Below are 18,944 nucleotides of genomic sequence, written 5' to 3' on the forward strand. Positions count from 1 at the left end.
TGTGTGGCCACTGTGGTTGAACAGAAGTCAGGATATTCCCAATCAGTCAGGGCTGTAGGCTGGAGAGATGATCTGTATATTTTGACAGCAAGGTAGCCTTCCTGCTGTCAGAATTCAATAATACAGTGGAGAAGATTCCAGCACCCACATTGAGTGTGTGGATGGAGGAATCCAGTCAGGCGTTGTTTTTTAAATTTAACCCACTAGCTGAATGAAAAAAACTGACATGTGCATGGCCAGCTTTAGAGATTCAGGGGTTAAGTGACCTGGAGATATTGAAGCACAGTGGTTTGGGCAGCACAGTGGTGTAGTGGTTAGCACTCTCATCTAGCAGTAAGAAGGGTTGCTGGTTCAAATTCCAACCATGACACTCCCTCCCTGAGTTTGCATGTTCTCCCTGTGCCTGTCTATATTCAACCTTGTTATTAACCCCTTCCCACCGAGCGTACGCAGATGTGCGTACTCGGCTTCCAGGCGGTATACCGAGATGATGCCCGCACCTGCAGGCATCATCCCGGTACTGTTTTTTTCAGCAGGCAATTGGCTATCCAGCCAAAACAACCGATGCGGCTAAAAGCCGATTGGCTGTTATGCCGGAGGAGCGGGAGGGGACATCCCCCCCTCCCGCCGCCTCCCGCCGCTGTTACCGGTGCTCCCGCTCGATCGGGAGCACCGATTCCTGGTGCGATGCCGCTGGGGAGGAACTGGAACGAAGCCGTAATCAGCTTCGTTCCAGTCTCCTCATAGTAAACACGGAAGCGACGTCATGACGTCACTTCCCGTTTACTCAGCTGCCAATGGCGCCGGTTTTAAAAAAAATATCCGGTATTCAGAATCGCCGTTTTCGGCAATCTGAATACATTGAAGTGTAAAGGAGGGGTGGGGGGTCTTTTAGACCCCCGATCCCTCCATAAAGAGTACCTGTCACCGCCTATTACTGTCACAAGGGATGTTTACATTCCTTGTGACAGCAATAAAAGTGATCACATTTTTTATTTTATTGCGAAGAAAACGCATGCGGAAGTCATGCCCGCGTATGTAAACGGTGTTCAAATCACACATGTGAGGTATCGCCGCGATCGTCAGAGCGAGAGCAATAATTCTAGCACTAGACCTCCTCTGAAACGCTAACCTGGTAACCGTAAAAAATGTTTAAAGCGTTGCCTATTGAGATTTTTAGGTACCGTACTTTGTCGTCAATCCACAAGTGCGTGCAGTTATAAAGTGTGACATGTTTGGTATCTATTTACTCGGCGTAACATTATCTTTCACATTATGCAAAAAAAAAATGGGATAATTTTACTGTTTTTTTTTTTTATTCATGAAAGTGTTCCTTTTCCCAAAAAGTTGCATTTAAAACACCGCTGCGCAAATACCGTGTGACATAAAATATTGCAACAATCGCCGTTTTATTCTCTAGAGTCTCTGTTAAAAAAAAAATATATATATATATATATATATAATGTTTGGGGGTTCCAAGTAATTTTCTAGCAAAAAATATGGATTTTAACTTGTAAACACCAAATGCCAAAAATAGGCTTAGTCATGAAAGGGTTAAGCCAGGTTTAACCATGAAGTAAGCATTTTAGGTTAACAGTAAAAAAAATGTATATCGTGCCATGGTTTCGATTGTGTATTTTTAACCCAAACCTCAGATTTCATTATCTCTGGATAAGTAAGCATAATGCCATTGTAAATTTTCTCTTTTTCATGACTGTTTGATAAGCCATGAAATCTTCAAGCAAGATGGGAAGCTATGATCTCTCAAAGCAAGATGGGAAGCCAGGCACACTCCAAGGAAGACGGAATCCCTTTTCTGCTTCTGCAGCATTAGCAGATGGTGCGTACCTACATAAAAATCATGGATGATGATAAAATAAATTTTCTAACATGCTATAGAAGCAGTTATGAGCTTTAATCATAACTCATTGTTTGGGTTTAGCCACTGAATTTTGTGGACCCAAATATATTTCTAGACTGAGTTAGGAATGAAAAAGTATATAGCTCCAATCAACTGCCTGAGTTATGAGCTTTAATCATAACTCATTGCTTGGGTTAACCACTCAATTTTGTGGACTCAAAAATATTGCTAGACTGAGTTAGGAATGAAAAAGTATATAGCTCAATCAACAGCAGTGTTCAGGCGCAATGCACATAGATTTTTTGCTGCCCATTTCTTGCAGCTAGGCTTTAGACAAGACCCCCCTCCCAAGCTCACTGTAGCCATGAAATCTTCAAGTAAGATGGGAAGCCATGAAATCTTCAAGCAAGATGGGAAGCCATAAAAACTTCAAGCAAGATGGGAAGCCATTAAATCTTCCAGCAAGATGGGAAGCCATTAAATTTTCAAGCAAGATGGCAAGCCATGATCTCTTCAAGCAAGATGGCAAGCCATGATCTCTTCAAGCAAGATGGAATCCCTTTTCTGCTCCTGCAGCATTAGCAGATGGTGGGTACCTACATAAAACTCATTAACCACTTCAGCCCCAAAAAATGTCAATAAGCGTATATTTATTGGTTTGCGCAAAAGTTATAGCGTCTACAAACTAGAGTACATTTTCTGGAATTTACACAGCTTTTAATTTATGACTGCCCATCTCATTTCTTGAGGTGCTAAAATGGCAGGGCAGTACAAACCCTCCCAAATTACCCCATTTTGGAAAGTAGACACCCCAAGGAAATTGCTGAGGGGCATGTTGAGCCCATTAAATATTTTTTTTTTGTCCCAAGTGATTGAATATTGACACAAAAAAAAAAAAAGTTTACAAAAAGTTGTCACTAAATGATATATTGCTCACACATGCCATAGTTATATGTGGAATTGCACCCCAAAATATATTCTGCTGCTTCTCCTGAGTACAGGGATACCACATATGTGGGACTTTTTGGGAGTCTAGCCGCGTACGGCACCCCGAAAACCAATCACTGCCTTCAGGATTTCTAAGGGTGCAAATTTTTGATTTCACTCCTCACTACCTATCACAGTTTCGAAGGCTATAAAATGCCAAAATAACACAAAACCCCCCCAAATAACCCCATTTTGGAAAGTAGACACCCCAAGGAAATTGCTGAGGGTCATGTTGAGCCCATTGAATATTTTTTTTTGTCCCAAGTGATTGAAAAATGACACAAAAAAAAAAAGTTTACAAAAAGTTGTCACTAAATGATATATTGCTCACACATGCCATAGATATATGTGGAATTGCACCCCAAAATATATTCTGCTGCTTCTCCTGAGTATGGGGATACCACATATGTGGGACTTTTTGGGAGACTAGCCGCGTACGGCACCCCGAAATCCAATCACTGCCTTCAGGATTTCTAAGGGTGCAAATTTTTGATTTCACTCCCCACTACCTATCACAGTTTCGAAGGCCATAAAATGCCAAAATAACACAAAACCCCCCCAAATGACACCATTTTGGAAAGTAGACACCCTAAGGAAATTGCTGAGTGGCATGTTGAGCCCATTGAATATTTTTTTTTTGTCCCAAGTGATTGAATAATGACAAAAAAAAAAAAGTTTACAAAAAGTTGTCACAAAATGATATATTGCATACACATGCCATAGTTATATGTGGAATTGCACCCCAAATATATGTTCTGCTGCTTCTCCTGAGTACGGGGATACCACATATGTGGGACTTTTTGGGAGCCTAGCCCCGTACGGGACCCTGAATCCAAGCACTGCCTTCCGGATTTAAATATAAAACGCTACCAAAAAAAACTGTTAGCAATCGCAGGGATCAGGCCTGACTCTGCGAACGCTGCAGTTATGTGTTTAGTGTTTTGTAAGTGACAGTGATCGATCGATACTGCACTTGGGTGGGCTGGGAGGAGGGGCAAAATGCAGGTGCTAGCAGGTATCTGGGCTGATCCCGCTAACAATGCGTTTTTTTGGAACCCTAAACTGCTGGGGACGCTAGTATAGATCTGATCAGTCAGATATTGATCTGTTCAGATTCTATACCACTACGGGAGGTTTATGCTTTGCGTGTGGGTGTTAGCAGTACTGGCACTAACCTAGCGCTGCCTGTAGCGACGCAGACCCTGACCCTAAAACCTAATTGATATCACCCCCCGGGTGATCAGGGGCTTAAACCTTTATTGGGTAATAAATGGTGGGTGCCCTGATGCTATAAAAAGCAAACTAACTAACCAGAGTCACCCATAACACTTATACGGTGATCACTGGTGAAAGGGTTAACTAGCGGCAATCAGGGGGTTAAAATCTTTATTAGGTAGTATATGGGGGTCCCTTGCGCTATATAAAAACCTGACGGGGAACCAAAATAACTAACTGGCTAACCAGCGTCACCAGTGACACTTATACGGTGATCGCTGGTGAAAGGGTTAACTAGGGGCAATCAGGGGGCTAAAACTATTATTGGGTAGTATATCGGGGTACCTAGCGCTATAAAAACCTGGCGGTGAACCTAAAAAAATAACTAGCTACCTAACGGCACCAGTGACACTAATGCAGCGATCAGAAAAACTATTGCTTAGTGATACTGGTAAAAGGGGGTGAAATGGTTAACTAGGGGCAATCAGGGGGTTAAAACCGTTATTGGGTAGTATATCGGGGTACCTAGCACTATAAAAACCTGGCGGTGAACCTAAAAAAAAACTAGCTACTTAGCGGCACCAGTGACACTAATGCAGCGATCAGAAAAACGATCGCTTAGTGACACTGGCAAAAGGGGGTGAAAGGGTTAACTCTAGGGGCAATCAGGGGGTTAAACCTTTATTGGGGGGGTAGGGGGCTACCCTGGACCTAACAATAACTGCCCTGACAGTTTTTACTGTCACAACTGACACTAAATGCAGTGATCAATAAATAAATGATCACTGCAATCAGTGACACTGTGACTGGGAGGGGGGGATCTGTGTGCCTACATGTCAGTGTAGTGTTGGTGCACACTTACTTTCACTGTTCTCCTCGTAGTCCGGTCAATAAGACCGCCCCGAGGAGAATGACATCACTTCCTCCCTGCCTGCCTGTGTTTACTATACACAGCGGGGGAAGCTTCTCATTCGCCAGGAGCGATCGAGAGGGGATGACCAGAAACCAACGGCCATCCCCTCATCCCGGATCGCTCCTGAAGCGGAACGGACCGCCACATCCAGTGGGAGGGGGGTACGATCGGACCCCCCACCCGCTGGAAGGCGAGCACGTACATGTTACGTGCTTTCATAGTTTCATAGTTAGTTAGGTTGAAAAAAGACACCAGTCCATCCAGTTTAATCTGAGTGAGTGTCTACAATTGTCCCTATTCCTGTACATTGCACACTCACATTGGTCCCTACCCTCAAGTAGCCCACAATCCAAGGTCCCCATGCATATACTAGAGCCAATTTACCTACCTGCATGTCTTTGGATTGTGGGAGGAAACTGGAGTACCCGGAGGAAACCCACACAGGCACAGGGAGAACATGCAAACTCCAGGCAGGTAGTGTTGTGGTTGGGATTTGAACCTGTGACCCTTCTTACTGCTAGGTGAGAGTGCTAACCACTACACCACTGTGCTGCCCTTGCGCCTGTCGGTGCCATTGCACTGACGTACATTGCCATGCGGCGGTCCTTAAGTGGTTAAGGATGATAAAATAAATTGTCTAACATGCTATAGAAGCAGTTTTAATCATAACTCATTGCTTGGGTTCATCAATGAATTTTGTGGACCCAAAAATATTGCTGGATGGAGTTAGGAATAAGAAAGAGAGCAGGGATTTCAGTCTGATCCCTCTTGGGAAAGTCTACAGAGAGCCCCCGCTCTCTGGAAGTAAAGGGCGGCTGTTGGAAGACCATCTTACATTTCTTTTCAAATGTTTTTATTGAGATTTTTAGCAGAGTTGGTTACAACAAGGGATACAAAACAAAAAAATAATATATAGTAATAAAAGTAACATAACAGTATAATGTAGTGACAGGGTTTTCTCAGCACAATATAGCATAGAAACAAATAGTCCACAATAAAGAATAAAGTAGTATTCCCAAGTATCTAATATTCATAGTCATAAAGGGACTCGAACAAGAGTAAGTCTCTTAGAACTTGTATAATAAAGTCCGTAATATAATTATTGTAAGACTTATAAATAGCGATATGGATAAAGGCCACTTCTGGACCCCAAGACACCTTCACAGGGATCTATCTGTGTCTTGGAGTACCTAGGCCAACATCCTAAAGGAAATTCAAACACAGTAGTTATCTTTTATGAAGGAAAATAAAGATCTATTCTTACTCCGCAGCTCAATTCAGATAAACAGACATGTGATATATTTGTCATTTTGTTATGAAATTATTTTTAAAGCCATCCAAAAAATATTAAAACGCACAGGAGTTCTTTCTTCTATATGATTAAAGAATCAGCATTATCTAAATTGTGGAAGTGTAATTTTTGCACCATGTACTCCAAGGTTCCCATAGTTGTTGTTCCTTAATAGGGATGAGCTTCGTGTTCAAGTCGAACATACGTTCGACTCGAACATCGGCTGTTGGCCCGTTCGGCGAAGTCCGAACGTTTTGGTCCGTTCGCGCCAAATTCGTGTGGCACTCACGGCCCACAATGCACTGCAATGGCGCAGTGCATTGCTGGCTCATGATTGGCCAAGCATGCACTTAGACCCCGCATGCTTGGCCAATCGCAGCGCCAGCAGCGAGGAGAGCCATGATTGGCCACAGGCAGGATACCTGTGGCCAATCATAGCTCAGGCTGTGTAGTGCACGTCCCACACTATATAAGGCCGCCAGCGCGGCGGCCTTGTGTAGTGTGTTGGCGTCTGAAGCAGTGGGTGTTCTGTGTACCTTCAACACAGTACACACCAATCGTTTTCGGCCGATTTTCGATCTTGCTGTTGTGTAGTGGTTGTTGTCTGCGTGCCCTGACCGCAGTACACACCGCTATATTCACCTCACCTATATAGCTAGTGATCTATCTTTTATAATAGAGCTTGCAGTCAGTAGTGTTAGGAGCTAGTGCGTGCTGTCTGCGTGCTCTGTACCCAGTACATACCGCTATATCCACCTACATAGCTCTTCTCTATTTGAGCCCACTTGCCAACTGCAGGAGTTATTGGAAGTTGTGTGTGCCTCCAGCACAGCACAGTATACATCTGTATATACCCCTTTATCTCTGGTGTTCTATAATAAAGGCATCTGCAGGAGTTAGTGGGTGTTCTGTGTACCTTCAACACAGTACACACCGATCATTTTCGGACGATTTTCGATCTTGCTGTTGTGTAGTGGTTGTTGTCTACGTGCCCTGACCGCAGTATACACCGCTATATTCACCTCACCTATATAGCTATTGATCTATCTTTTATAACAGAGCTTGCAGTCAGTAGTGTTAGGAGCTAGTGCGTGCTGTCTGTGTGCTCTGTACCCAGTACATACCGCTATATCCACCTACATAGCTCTTCTCTATTTGAGCCCACTTGCCATCTGCAGGAGTTATTGGAAGTTGTGTGTGCCTCCAGCACAGCACAGTATACATCTGTATATACCCCTTTATCTCTGGTGTTCTATAATAAAGGCATCTGCAGGAGTTAGTGGGTGTTGTGTGTCTCTAGCACAATATACACTACCCAACTGCTTTTTTACCCAACTCCCTTCAGGCCATTACCATGTCTGGAAGGCCAGCAAGGAGAGGCAGACAGGCGCGAGCCGATAAAAGAGGGCAAGCAGGCTCTGTGTCTAGAGACAACAGTGCTGGTCATGGACGCGGTGCATTGTCATCAGCACGTGGCCATGGGACACGCTTGTCCTTCTTTTCGGCAGCTGGACATGTTGAGCCGCAACATGCCAATGACTTGGTAGAGTGGATGACCAAGCCCTCTTCATCCTCCTCATCCTCTCTCACCCAGTCTCAGGGTACTAGCAAAGCAGCTGCCAACGCATCGTCTTCCCTCCTCTCAATGTCATCATCAATGACTCCGTCCCTAGACCCACCAGGTCCTCCTGAGGAGTCTCCTGAACTCTTTGAGCACAGTGTTGGGTACATGCTCCAGGAGGATGCCCAGTGTTTTGTAGCTTCTGATGATGACACTCAGCTAGAGGAAGGCAGTAGCGTGAATGCAGAGAAAGGGGATGCTTAAGAAGGACAGCAATCTGGCAGTCATGTTCCACAAGCTGCAGCATACTGCCAGGTTTGCTACAGCGATGAAGAGGGAGGGGATGATGAGGGCACTGACTCCACGTGGGTGCCTGGAAGGAGAGAGGAGGAGGAGGAGGAGGCACATGTCCAACGAGGCAGGATGCCCTCCGGGGGCCAGCTTAGGGGCAGCACACTGAATCACACCGCAGAGCTCCGCCTGTGCAGGGCGCTGCCTCTGCACGTTATGCTAAAAGTTCTTTGGTGTGGGCCTTTTTTGAGACGAGTGCATCAAATCGCACCGCTGCTATTTGCAACATATGTCTCAAGCGTATCTAGCGTGGCCAAAACATCAGCCGCTTGGGCACCACATGCTTGACCAGACATATGTTGACCTTCCATGCAGCTCGTTGGCAAGCGTACCTCAAAGACCCACACCAAAGAACAAAGCGGCCCTCTCCTTGCTCCTCATTAGCTGGCATCTCCAACCCCACTAGACCTTCAGTCCTCTCTGAAACCTGCTCTGAGAGGAATGAAGGTGTAGAATTAGGTGTGTCACAGCCAAGTGCTTCCGGGCACTCTGCTAGCAGTACACCCATGTCCGATTATAGCAGGCAAATGTCCCTGCCCCAGCTGCTGAACCGGCGAAAGAAGTTCACTCCCAGCCATCCACATGCCCAGCGGTTGAATGCTAGCTTGGCTAAATTGCTAGCACTTCAACTGCTGCCTTTTCAGTTGGTAGACTTGGCCCCCTTCCGTGAGTTTGTACAATGTGCGGTTCCTCAGTGGCAGGTCCCCAAACGCCACTTTTTCTCACGGAAGGCGATTCCGGCTCTCTACCGGCATGCGGAAGGCAATGTCCTTGCCTCGCTGGACAGGGCGGTCAGCGGTAAGGTGCATATTACCGCTGACTCATGGTCCAGCAGGCATGGACAGGGACGTTACCTGTCTTTCACGGCCCATTGGGTCACTCTTCTGGCAGCTGGGAAGGATGCAGGACAAGGTGCAGTAGTGTTGGAGGTTGTTCCGCCACCACGCCTCCAAAATGCTACTATTGGTTGTGACACACCTCTCTCCTCCACCCCCTCCTCTTCTTCTTCCTCCATGGCCTCTTCCAGTGCTCTGTCCTCAGAACCAGCGGTGCTCCATAGGCGTTCCAGGGGCTACGCAAGTACGCAGGCAAAACGATGCCATGCCGTGCTTGCGCTGGTTTGTTTGGGGGACAGGAGCCACACTGGGGCGGATGTTTTGTCAGCTCTGCAGGGGCAGGCCGAGAGGTGGTTGACGCCACGCCAGCTTAAGCCAGGATTGGTGGTTTGCAACAATGGCACCAACCTCCTCTCCGCCCTCCGACAGGGACAACTGACCCATGTGCCCTGTGTAGCTCACGTCCTTAACCTGGTGGTGCAGCGGTTCTTGGGCAGGTACCCCGGCTTACAGGATGTCCTGAAGCAGGCCAGGAAAGTCTGTGTGCATTTCCGCCGATCATTTAATGCCTGTGCTCGGCTGGCTGAGCTCCAAAAGGAGTTGAACCTGCCCAAGAACCGCCTTATATGTGACATGCCCACCAGGTGGAACTCAACGTTGGCCATGCTGCAGCGGCTGCACACGCAGCAGAGGGCCATCAATGAGTACCTGTGCGACTACGGCACCAGGACAGGGTCAGGGGAGCTCGGATTTTTCTCACCACGCCAGTGGGGCATGATCAGGGATGCATGCACTGTCCTGTCACAATTTGAGGAGGCCACAAGGATGGTGAGCAGTGACAGTGCATGTATCAGTGACACTGTACCTCTTGTCCACCTCTTGGAGCATACGCTGCATGGAATAATGGACAGGGCACTTGAGGCAGAACAGAGGCAGGAAGAGGAGGACTTCCTTGCCTCTCAAGGCCCCCTTTATCCAGACAGTGCTCCTGCTGTGCCACCCATCACACAGGAAGAGGATGAGGAGGAGGAAGAGGAGGAGGAGGATGATTGTGTCAGCATGGAGGTGGAGGCTGGCACTCAGCATCAGCAGCAGCAGCAGCAGTCTTGTAGGGATGATTTACAGTCCCAAGAAACACGTGGACTTGTACGTGGCTGGGAGGAGGTAGCTGCGGATCATGTTGTCCTTAGTGACCCAGAGGACTCCGGACTGAATGCCTCAGCTAACCTACGCTGCATGGCCTCCCTGATCCTGCAAAGCCTGCGGAAGGATCCTCGTAGTCTTCGGATCAAGGAGAGGGACCATTACTGGCTGGCCACTCTCCTTGATCCACGGTACAAGGGTAAGGTTGCCGACCTTATCTTGCCATCGCAGAGGGAGCAGAGGATGAGACATCTCCGGGAGGCCTTGCAGAAAGGTCTGTGCAATGCGTTCCCAGAGACTGGGAGGTTACAAACTCCTGGTCCTGGACAACGTGTTGCTGAGGCATCGGTCAGAAGGAGCGGCGGAGAAGGTGGCCGTCTGACTGATGCTTTCAGACAATTTTTTAGTCCGCAGCCCCAAGGTATGATCGGTTCCAGCAACCATCGCCAGCGTCTGATTTACATGGTGCAGGAATACCTAGGGGCAAGGTCAGACTTGGACACCTTTTCTACCGAAAATCCTCTGGCTTACTGGGTCTTGAGGATGGATCACTGGCCAGAGCTTGCACAGTATGCAATTGAGCTACTGGCCTGTCCTGCATCCAGCGTTCTTTCGGAACACACCTTCAGTGCTGCTGGTGGCTTTGTTACCGATCACAGGGTGCGGCTGTCTACCGAATCAGTTGATCGACTGACCTTCATCAAGATGAATCAGTCTTGGATCACCCACAGCTACCAAGCACCTGAAGCTGATGTAACCGAATAATTTTTTTTGAAATATCACATCCCTTCAAGACTGCCTATGCTGATGCTGAGTGACTGTCCTGTTATGTTGATTGTCTATCCTCTTCCGCCTCCGATGATATGTTGGAAGAACATTTCTGTTTCTGGGTTATGCCATCAGCCCAATTTTTCTGCCCCTGTTTAACAGGGGCGTTTAAGTAAAATTTTTGATGCAATGCTTTGCAGCAGGGCTAATTCCTGCAATAAAACAAGAGTATATGGGAGAGGTTGCAGTGTTGTGGGACCAGCACCAGTGCCTAAGGCCCAATTTTTCTGCCCCTGTTTAACAGGGGCGTTTAATTAAAAATTTTGATGCAAAGCTTTGCAGCAGGGCTAATTCCTGCAATAAAACTAGAGTATATGGGAGAGGTTGCAGTGTCGTGGCACCAGCACCAGTGCCTAAGGCCCAATTTTTCTGCCCCTGTTTAACAGGGACATGTAATTACAATTCTTGATATAATATTTCACAGGAGGGCCCGTTCCTGTGCTCACCCAGAGTAACTGTGAGGACTTATAGTGTTGTGGCACCAGCACCACAACCACCAAAGGTCAATTTTTCTACCACTGTTCAACAATGGCATGTAATTACAATTCTTGATATAATCGTTCACAGCAGGGCGCTCCAGCGCCCACCAAGAGTCACTTTGAGGGCTTACAATGTTGTGGCAAAACCAACACCTTGTTCCGCCATTTCTGCAGAGCATATAGGGCAGGCCCCTACTTTCAAACATCCAACTTACAAAGATCTCCTACTTGCAAACGGAAGGAGACAACAGCAAGTGAGATGAAAAAAGATGGACAACAAAACAAATTATACAGGGGTGATAACCCTTCCCTATGTTTTCCAAAAAGCTTAACATTTTTTTTTTTGACTGGAGCTACACTTTAAAAATGTACCAGTTGAAAATTACAAACAGATTCAACTTAACACAACAAACCTACACAGTCCCTGTCTTGTTTGCACCGCCTGTATACTGCTGTTCTGAGTATATAGGGCCTGGGGGCCACACGCGTTTCCTTTTTTTAATATAGGTACGGGGTTCCCCTTAATATGCGTACAAGACCCAAAGGGGCTGGTAATGAGCAGGGAGGGCTACCCATGCCATTTTTCTCAATGATTTTCAACCATATTGCAGGAACCAGATATAACATTAAAACCGCAAGCAGCTTTAAATGACGTTATTTCCGTTAAATGTCATTTTGTGCAGGGACTGTTCTAAACACGGGGAAACACGTGGCACTTCACAGGCATACTACAGACACCCCCCAGGCACCATATTTAAAGGAATATTTCACTTTTTTTTTTCCACTTTAATCGTCATTAAAATCAGTGCTCCTGCCAAAACGGCCGTTTTTAAAACATTTTTTCTTGCATTGACCCATATCCCCTGGGGCAGGAGCCAGGTCCTCAAACCCTTTTTAGGACAGTATCTTGCATATTAGCCATTAAAATTAGCACTTTTAATTTCGAACGTTCAAGTCCCATAGACTTCAATGGGGTTCTAACGTTCGTACGAATTTGGGGTCCGTTCGAATGTTCTGGTGCGAACCGAACCGGGGGGTGTTCGGCTCATCCCTATTCCTTAATATATAGGGATTTGTCATTAGGAAATAACAATTCGTAGGAGTGGTGAAGTTGGGTTAATTCTATAACTTCTGTCACAGTAGGAAGAGAGTCAGTTTTCCATTTTCTAGTTATGGATAGTCTTGCAGCTAAAAGTATATGTGTTACTACTTTACGATATTGTTTGGGAATCGTATGTAAATTCATATTCAGAATGGCTAGTTCTGGTGAAAGTTGAAGGACAATACCTGTTACGGAAGTGAGTAAATGGGAGATTGCCTGCCAGTAGTTATGTAAGCTTGGGCAGTCCCACATAATATGAAATAGGGTCCCCAATTGGGTACAATTTCTCCAGCAATTAGGTGACGAGTTCCCCTTGAATTTTGCTAGGATATGTGGAGTCAGGTATTGTCTTTAAACAATTTTTTGTGCCAATTCCCATAGTGTAACACATGCAGTGGCCCTATATATGCTTCGTAGGGAAGCCATCCATTGTTTAATCGAAAAGTCTTGCCCCAAATCTTGTTCCCATTTAAGGAAGGAAGGTAGTTTGCTGGGTATGTTTTTTTCCCCTAGAATTGGGTATATTGTAGCTACTCCTGTCTGTGAGGTGGCATGGTTATTGAGGAAAGACCATATTTTAACCGGGATTGAAGCTCTGAGTTGTGGATTGTGTAGCAGACACTTTTCTATTTGAATATATGTAGATCGCTCAGATTTCGGAAGCTGTAATTCATTACTTAACTGAGAAAAAGGCTTTAATGAGCCCTGTTGGAAGAAGGAACCAAGTTTGATATCCCGACCCAAATTCCAGTCGTGTATTTGTACGCCAGGAATTAATGTTGGTATGATTGTTAGAGGAGGGTTTAACACCGTGATTGGAGTTTTATCCCATTTGTATGTGATGATTCTCTGCCAAGAGTGTAGCGTTGCTTTCACCGTTGGTGGGTATTGAGCTGTAATTGTGGACTTAATTTTCCTACTAAGTAACCAGAATTGCATATTAGGCTGTCGTGTGATGTCTTTCTCAATTTGTCCCCATAAAGTTTTAGGAGTAGGCAAGAACCATTCTTGCAATTGGGTCAAAAGAGTTGCGTCATAATAATCCTGTAGATCAGGTACGGTCGCACCACCTATATTTCTATGTTTAATTAGTATATGGTATGCGCAACGGGATTTTTTGCCATTCCATAGATATTTTCCCAAACTGCTTTGTAAGGATTTAAAGTAGTATTTAGGGATACATATTGGAAGGGACCTGAGTTGATATAATAATTTTGGTAAGGTCATCATTTTGAAAGCTGCCAGGCGACCAGCCCATGTAAATTCGAATTTACTAAGTGTTAGACCATCTTACATTTCAATTGTAAGCTATAATTAAGCCTCTAGTCTGGTTGCTAGGTTGTTCTGAAGTAGAAGGCTGAGGGACTGGGTCAATCTCAGTTCGTGCTGGACTGGCGGAAGAGTGCTCATTCCTCTGAGAAGGCCGGGCTAGATCTGATTCAGTCTCTCTTCCAACTGCTTCCAGGGCAACATGGCAGGCAGTCCAAATGTTTGGTTATGGCTTATGAAGCGAATGGCAGATCCTATTCTAACTGTTCATCCTTTCTTCCTGGGAATTCGGTGTTTTGATCTTGGAATGGTTCTTAGCTTTTCTTGGTTAGAGTATGACGGCACCATACTACAGCCAACAAACTTTGGCCAGGCCAAAATCAACGTGTCCTATTCTTGGTTCAGACTTTAGGGACTGGGTCAAGATGTCTTCTCCCCATAGGGGAAAAGGTATGACACATGCCATTCCCACACAAATAGGTTTAAACGTCCATAATTTAAACCATATGAAAGTTTTCAATGAAAACTATTCATTAATGTCCATGTATAGTGTAGCCAGTAGCAAGCAAAAACAGAGTAGGGTTCAGGCACAATGCACATAGATATCACTTGCTGCCCATTTGCTAGAGCAGGATTTAGACAGGACCCCCTCCCAAGCCCACTGTAGCATTGTTTGTATATAATGCTGTTAACTACCCGTTTGCTGCTCATTAGTATGCCCACCTTGGAGCAGTGTAGAATGCATTGCCAGTGATTTCCCCTTGCGCATATGCTCTGTGGTCCCAACAGAGCAGATTTCATAGGCAATGTAAATAGTAAATGGCTGCTCTACTAGAGCCGGTGCCACATCACCAGGTGGCACCAGGAATACCAGGTGCCGCAGGCTTTTTTTAATGTGTAGTCGGCGTCGAAGACCTGTTTTATTTTTCTGCTTGTTTGCCGAGGTGACCATCTTGGCGTTTGTCAAGAGGGTTGAGAGTGGCAAGCAAGATCGCCTAAGGCCACATCACCCTGAATCCGCTAGATATCATCTGAACTCGTATTCTAAGCAGGGTCAGGCCATGTTAGTACCTGGATGGGAGACCTCCTGGGAATACCAGGTGCCGTAGGCTTTTTTTAATATGTTGTTGGCGTCGACGACCTGTTTCATTTTTCTGCTTGTTTGCCGAGGTGACCATCTTGGCATTTGTCAAGAGGTTTGAGATTGGCCAGCGAGATTGCCTATGGCCACATCACCCTGAATGCACATGATCTTGTCTGATCTCGGATGCTAAGCAGGGTTGGGTCTGGTTAGTACCTGGGTGGGAGACCGCTTGGGAGTACAAGGTGCCGTAGGCTTTTTATAATATGTTGTTGGCGTCGACGACCTGTTTTATTTTTTTGCTTGTTTGCCGAGGCGACCATCTTGGGGTTTGTCAAGAGGGGTGAGAGTGGCCAACAAAATTTCCTACGGCCACATCACCCTGACGGTTTTCAGATCCACAAGCTGGTCCTCCGGCAACCTGCATTCCATCGCTTCAGAATCCAACACAATACCCATAAAGGTGATGACCTTCCTGGGCCCTTCCATCTTGTCGGGTGCCAACGGGATGCCGAACCGTTCCGCTACGTGTTCCAGCGACACCCCGCACACTCTGGAATCCGGCGGACCCACGCAGAGAAAGTCATCCAAATAATGGATATAACAGAGTTCAGCCCTGCGACATCCCGCACCACCCATTCCACAAATGAGCTAAATGTTTCAAACACCACGCATGAAATGGAGCACCCCATGGGGAGGCAACAGTCAACATTAAACATGTTGTCCCAATGACACCCCAACAACCGAAAACTTTCGGGATGGACGGGGAGCAACTGAAAAGCCGACACAATGTCTGTTTTCGCCATCAGCGCCCCCCGCCCATATCGGTGGACCCAACTCACCGCCGCATCAAAGGACGTGTAGCTAACTGTACACTCCTCAGGATCAATGGCATCATTGACCGACCCCCCTTTCGGAAAAGACAAGTGGTGAATTAGCCGAAATATCTGCGGTTCCTTCTTTGGAACCACCCCCAAAGGAGAAACCACAAGATCAGGGAAAGGTGCCACCAGAAAAGGGCCTCCCATCCATCCCAACTCTACCTCCTTACGCAGCTTCATAGAAACCACGTCAGGATGCAGCAAGGCCGACTTCAGGTTCCGCGGTACCTCTAATCTACCCGGTATCCGAAACCCCTCTGTGAAACCCTCCTCCAAGAGGCGTGCTGCCTTCCTATCCGGATACCTACTGAGAAACGGTCGCATCCTTTCCACCATCACTGGCGTCCTCCCTCTTTTGCGCAGCATCTCCAGATCTGTTCCTGCCCTGTTTAAAACAGCGTGACAACGGGTGCGTTCCCCCGCAGCCGGAACACTCGTGCTTGTACCGACAGGATCCGCCGAACTTACAGGATCCCTCGTTGAACTGCCAACACGTTCCCTTCTTTCTACTGGCCGATTGTCCGGGAGTAGAAGATCCACTGCCCCCCCCTGAAAAAACTGGCCCAGTGCCCTCGCTGACGTCATCGGGCGCATCCACAGACTAATGTCCTTGTGGTCCCATCTCAGCGACGGCCGCACCGCTCTCCGCTGGCAAAACTGTTCATCGTATCTCAGCCACGCGGTTCCCCCGTACACTCGGTAAGCTTCCCCAACCGAGTCCATGTAACAGAAAAGAGCCGAGCAATGCTCAGCGTTCTTTTCACCAATCACACTCGCCATGATGGCGAATGCCTGCAGCCAATTCGCAAAGGTCCTCTGTATCAGTCTGTACCGCCGCTTCTCCTCGTCGTCTTTTTTAGTATCATCCGGCTTGACCCTGTCCAGGTTGAACTTCTCTAGTGGTAGTAGTGAAAATATCTCCACATACTCACCCTTCCATATTTTCTCCCGTACCTCTGTCTTTAAATGAGCCCCCAATGGCCCTTCAAAGCAGACATACACCTCGCATTTCGAAGAGTCCGCCAAACGCACAATGTCTTGTCTAGTAGAGGACTCGCTCCCGCTCGATGCCTTAATGGGCACTGGCGGCTCCTGCCCCGCGGGCCCAGCCACTGCCGGGACCACCACTTCCGTGCCTTTTGCGACACCCCCGGACACCCCGCCAGAAGGGACCCACGCCGCCGCCGGGCCAGCAGCAGCCCTCTCCTGGTGCTCAAACCTGCCCACCAGCTCCTTGATCCCAGCCAGAAAACCCAACAGCCCACTCTCTGCCCTGACAGCCCCACCTGTCCTCAAACCCCCCTGCTCCACCACCTCCTGTGTACCCGCACTCACAGCACCACCGGCACCCGCCAAAACAATCCCCCCACCAATAGGTAAACTTAAAGGGTACTCACCGGGTGGCACAGGAGCGATCCCACCAGCCAATCTCTCGGACACCCTAGCAGGGATTGAACTTCTCGGAACCTCCTCCTCCGATCCGGACACCTTACCCTCCGACCTGTGACCGGACATTAGCGCATCCTCTCCAGACAGCCCACCAGGGGACACGGCCCTGGCTGCCGAGGGTAAAACAGCCGACCTGGCCTGCCGCCGTGCTGCGTACCCGCCAGTGGATTTTTGCGTTGCCTTTGTAGGGCCGGTGCGGACCACCTCAGCCCCGTCCGATCGACCACCAATCGCCGACGCCAGTCTCCGTCCCTCCTCACCCGACCTGGCGATGCTAGCCCTGGGGGGGGGGGGTGGACTCACCCCCGTAGCCTGAGATCTCCTCCGCTGAGGTCCTAACCCTGCATGTTCCACGCTGGGTGGGGGGGCTGCATCCGCTCCTACTGCTCTCCTATGGGGCCAAGAGGCTCCAGTAGATCCCCCTTCCGGCCTGCTCCTCTGTCCCAGCCTCCTTGGGGATGGGCTCCTCAGTCTCCCCCCTCCAGTCCTGGTGGCTCTCTTCGCCGGGGGGCCCGATGGAGCCCTCCCCGGACTGCTGGCATCAGCCCTCCCTCTCCTGGGGGGTTCAGGTGAAAACCTGGATGGGGGCCGTGACCTCCGTGGGCGCCCCCCCACCCCCCCCCTCCGTCCGTGGATGTCCCCCCCGGCTGCCCCAGCAAAACCCCCAGTGTCTCCTGCACCCATGCCTCTCCCCGAGTGGCTGCCTCCTCTCTAACCTTTGCAATCAGCTCCTCTATGGCTGCCATGCTGCTGTCCCATACAAACTTTTTTCTTGAATGCTGCCTCGTGGAGGGGGCGGGATCAACTTCTCTGCACTGAGTAACTCCCACCCTACTCCCCTCGGCCAATCCCCCGCCCCCTATCATGCAGGGCTGACATGCACTGTTCACACAGTCATGCCAGCCCTCTGCCTACGGGGTTTTGTTAACCCCTGCGGCGCCGGGCTTTTCTGGAAAGCATTTTATTGTTTTAAAATGCCTAGCTTGTCAATATTACAATTGAGTGCATTGTGTTTTAAAGGTTGTTAATGCAATAATTGAGGCCTAAAGCCCCATATCATCCTCCTTGTGTTTTTTAATGTTACCAATATCTCGTTGCAGATGACCGGAATGAGCACAAGATGTATGTGTGAAATGCGTCCACATGACCATAGTTTGGTGTCTTTGGTGTTATCTTTGTGAAACAATATAAAAGGCAATCGGAAGTTGTGGATCTGCAGTCATTTCTTTCTTCCTTCTGAATTTAATGATCTGGCTTTGTTCAGGTCTCAGCTTGGGGGGCGGACGTGCCGACTGGTGGCTCAGGTCTACCAGTGGGACAGGAAGAGCGGCTGGAGGGGGGGTTGGACGTCCCCTCTCGAACGGCTTTTAGCCGCCTTGGTTGTTATCACTAAAAAGCCAACCGTTCTAAAAAAAAAAGTAACACCACGAACGCAAATTTGCATACAGTAAGAGCGACGTCGTGCCCAAATATTGTCCTTTTCCTTTATTTTTTCCCCACAAATAAAACTCTCCTGGTGCCACCATGGCAGCATACCTGTGATAGCTCTGCCCCAGAGTCCTCCCCTCAGGATAGTTAATAGCTTATAAAAATGACAACATCTCCTTTTTTTCCTCATACCTAACGGATAGTGTTTGGACGTATCTTACCTCTGCCCTGGGCAGTTTTCCGTCTGGGTTCTGGCCTCTCCCAGATGC

At 47.8% G+C, this 18,944-nt stretch overlaps 1 long non-coding RNA gene and 2 pseudogenes across 1 annotated transcript; all 3 read left to right on the forward strand.

Annotated features, from left to right (window-relative positions):
* The first annotated feature begins 1,339 nt into the window (after positions 1-1,339).
* LOC143976050 (uncharacterized) lies at positions 1,340-18,451 on the forward strand. The gene is made up of 2 exons (XR_013272474.1): positions 1,340-1,840; positions 18,348-18,451. It is a non-coding gene; the product is annotated as an uncharacterized LOC143976050 (long non-coding RNA).
* Positions 14,830-14,948, forward strand: LOC143979847 (5S ribosomal RNA; annotated as a pseudogene).
* LOC143979177 (5S ribosomal RNA) lies at positions 15,056-15,174 on the forward strand (annotated as a pseudogene).
* Positions 18,452-18,944: the final 493 nt, after the last annotated feature.

This window comes from Lithobates pipiens, unplaced genomic scaffold, assembly GCF_037356315.1.
Source record: "Lithobates pipiens isolate NorthernLeopardFrog02 unplaced genomic scaffold, aLitPip1_a1.2 Scaffold_13, whole genome shotgun sequence".
Classification (NCBI taxonomy): domain Eukaryota; kingdom Metazoa; phylum Chordata; class Amphibia; order Anura; family Ranidae; genus Lithobates; species Lithobates pipiens.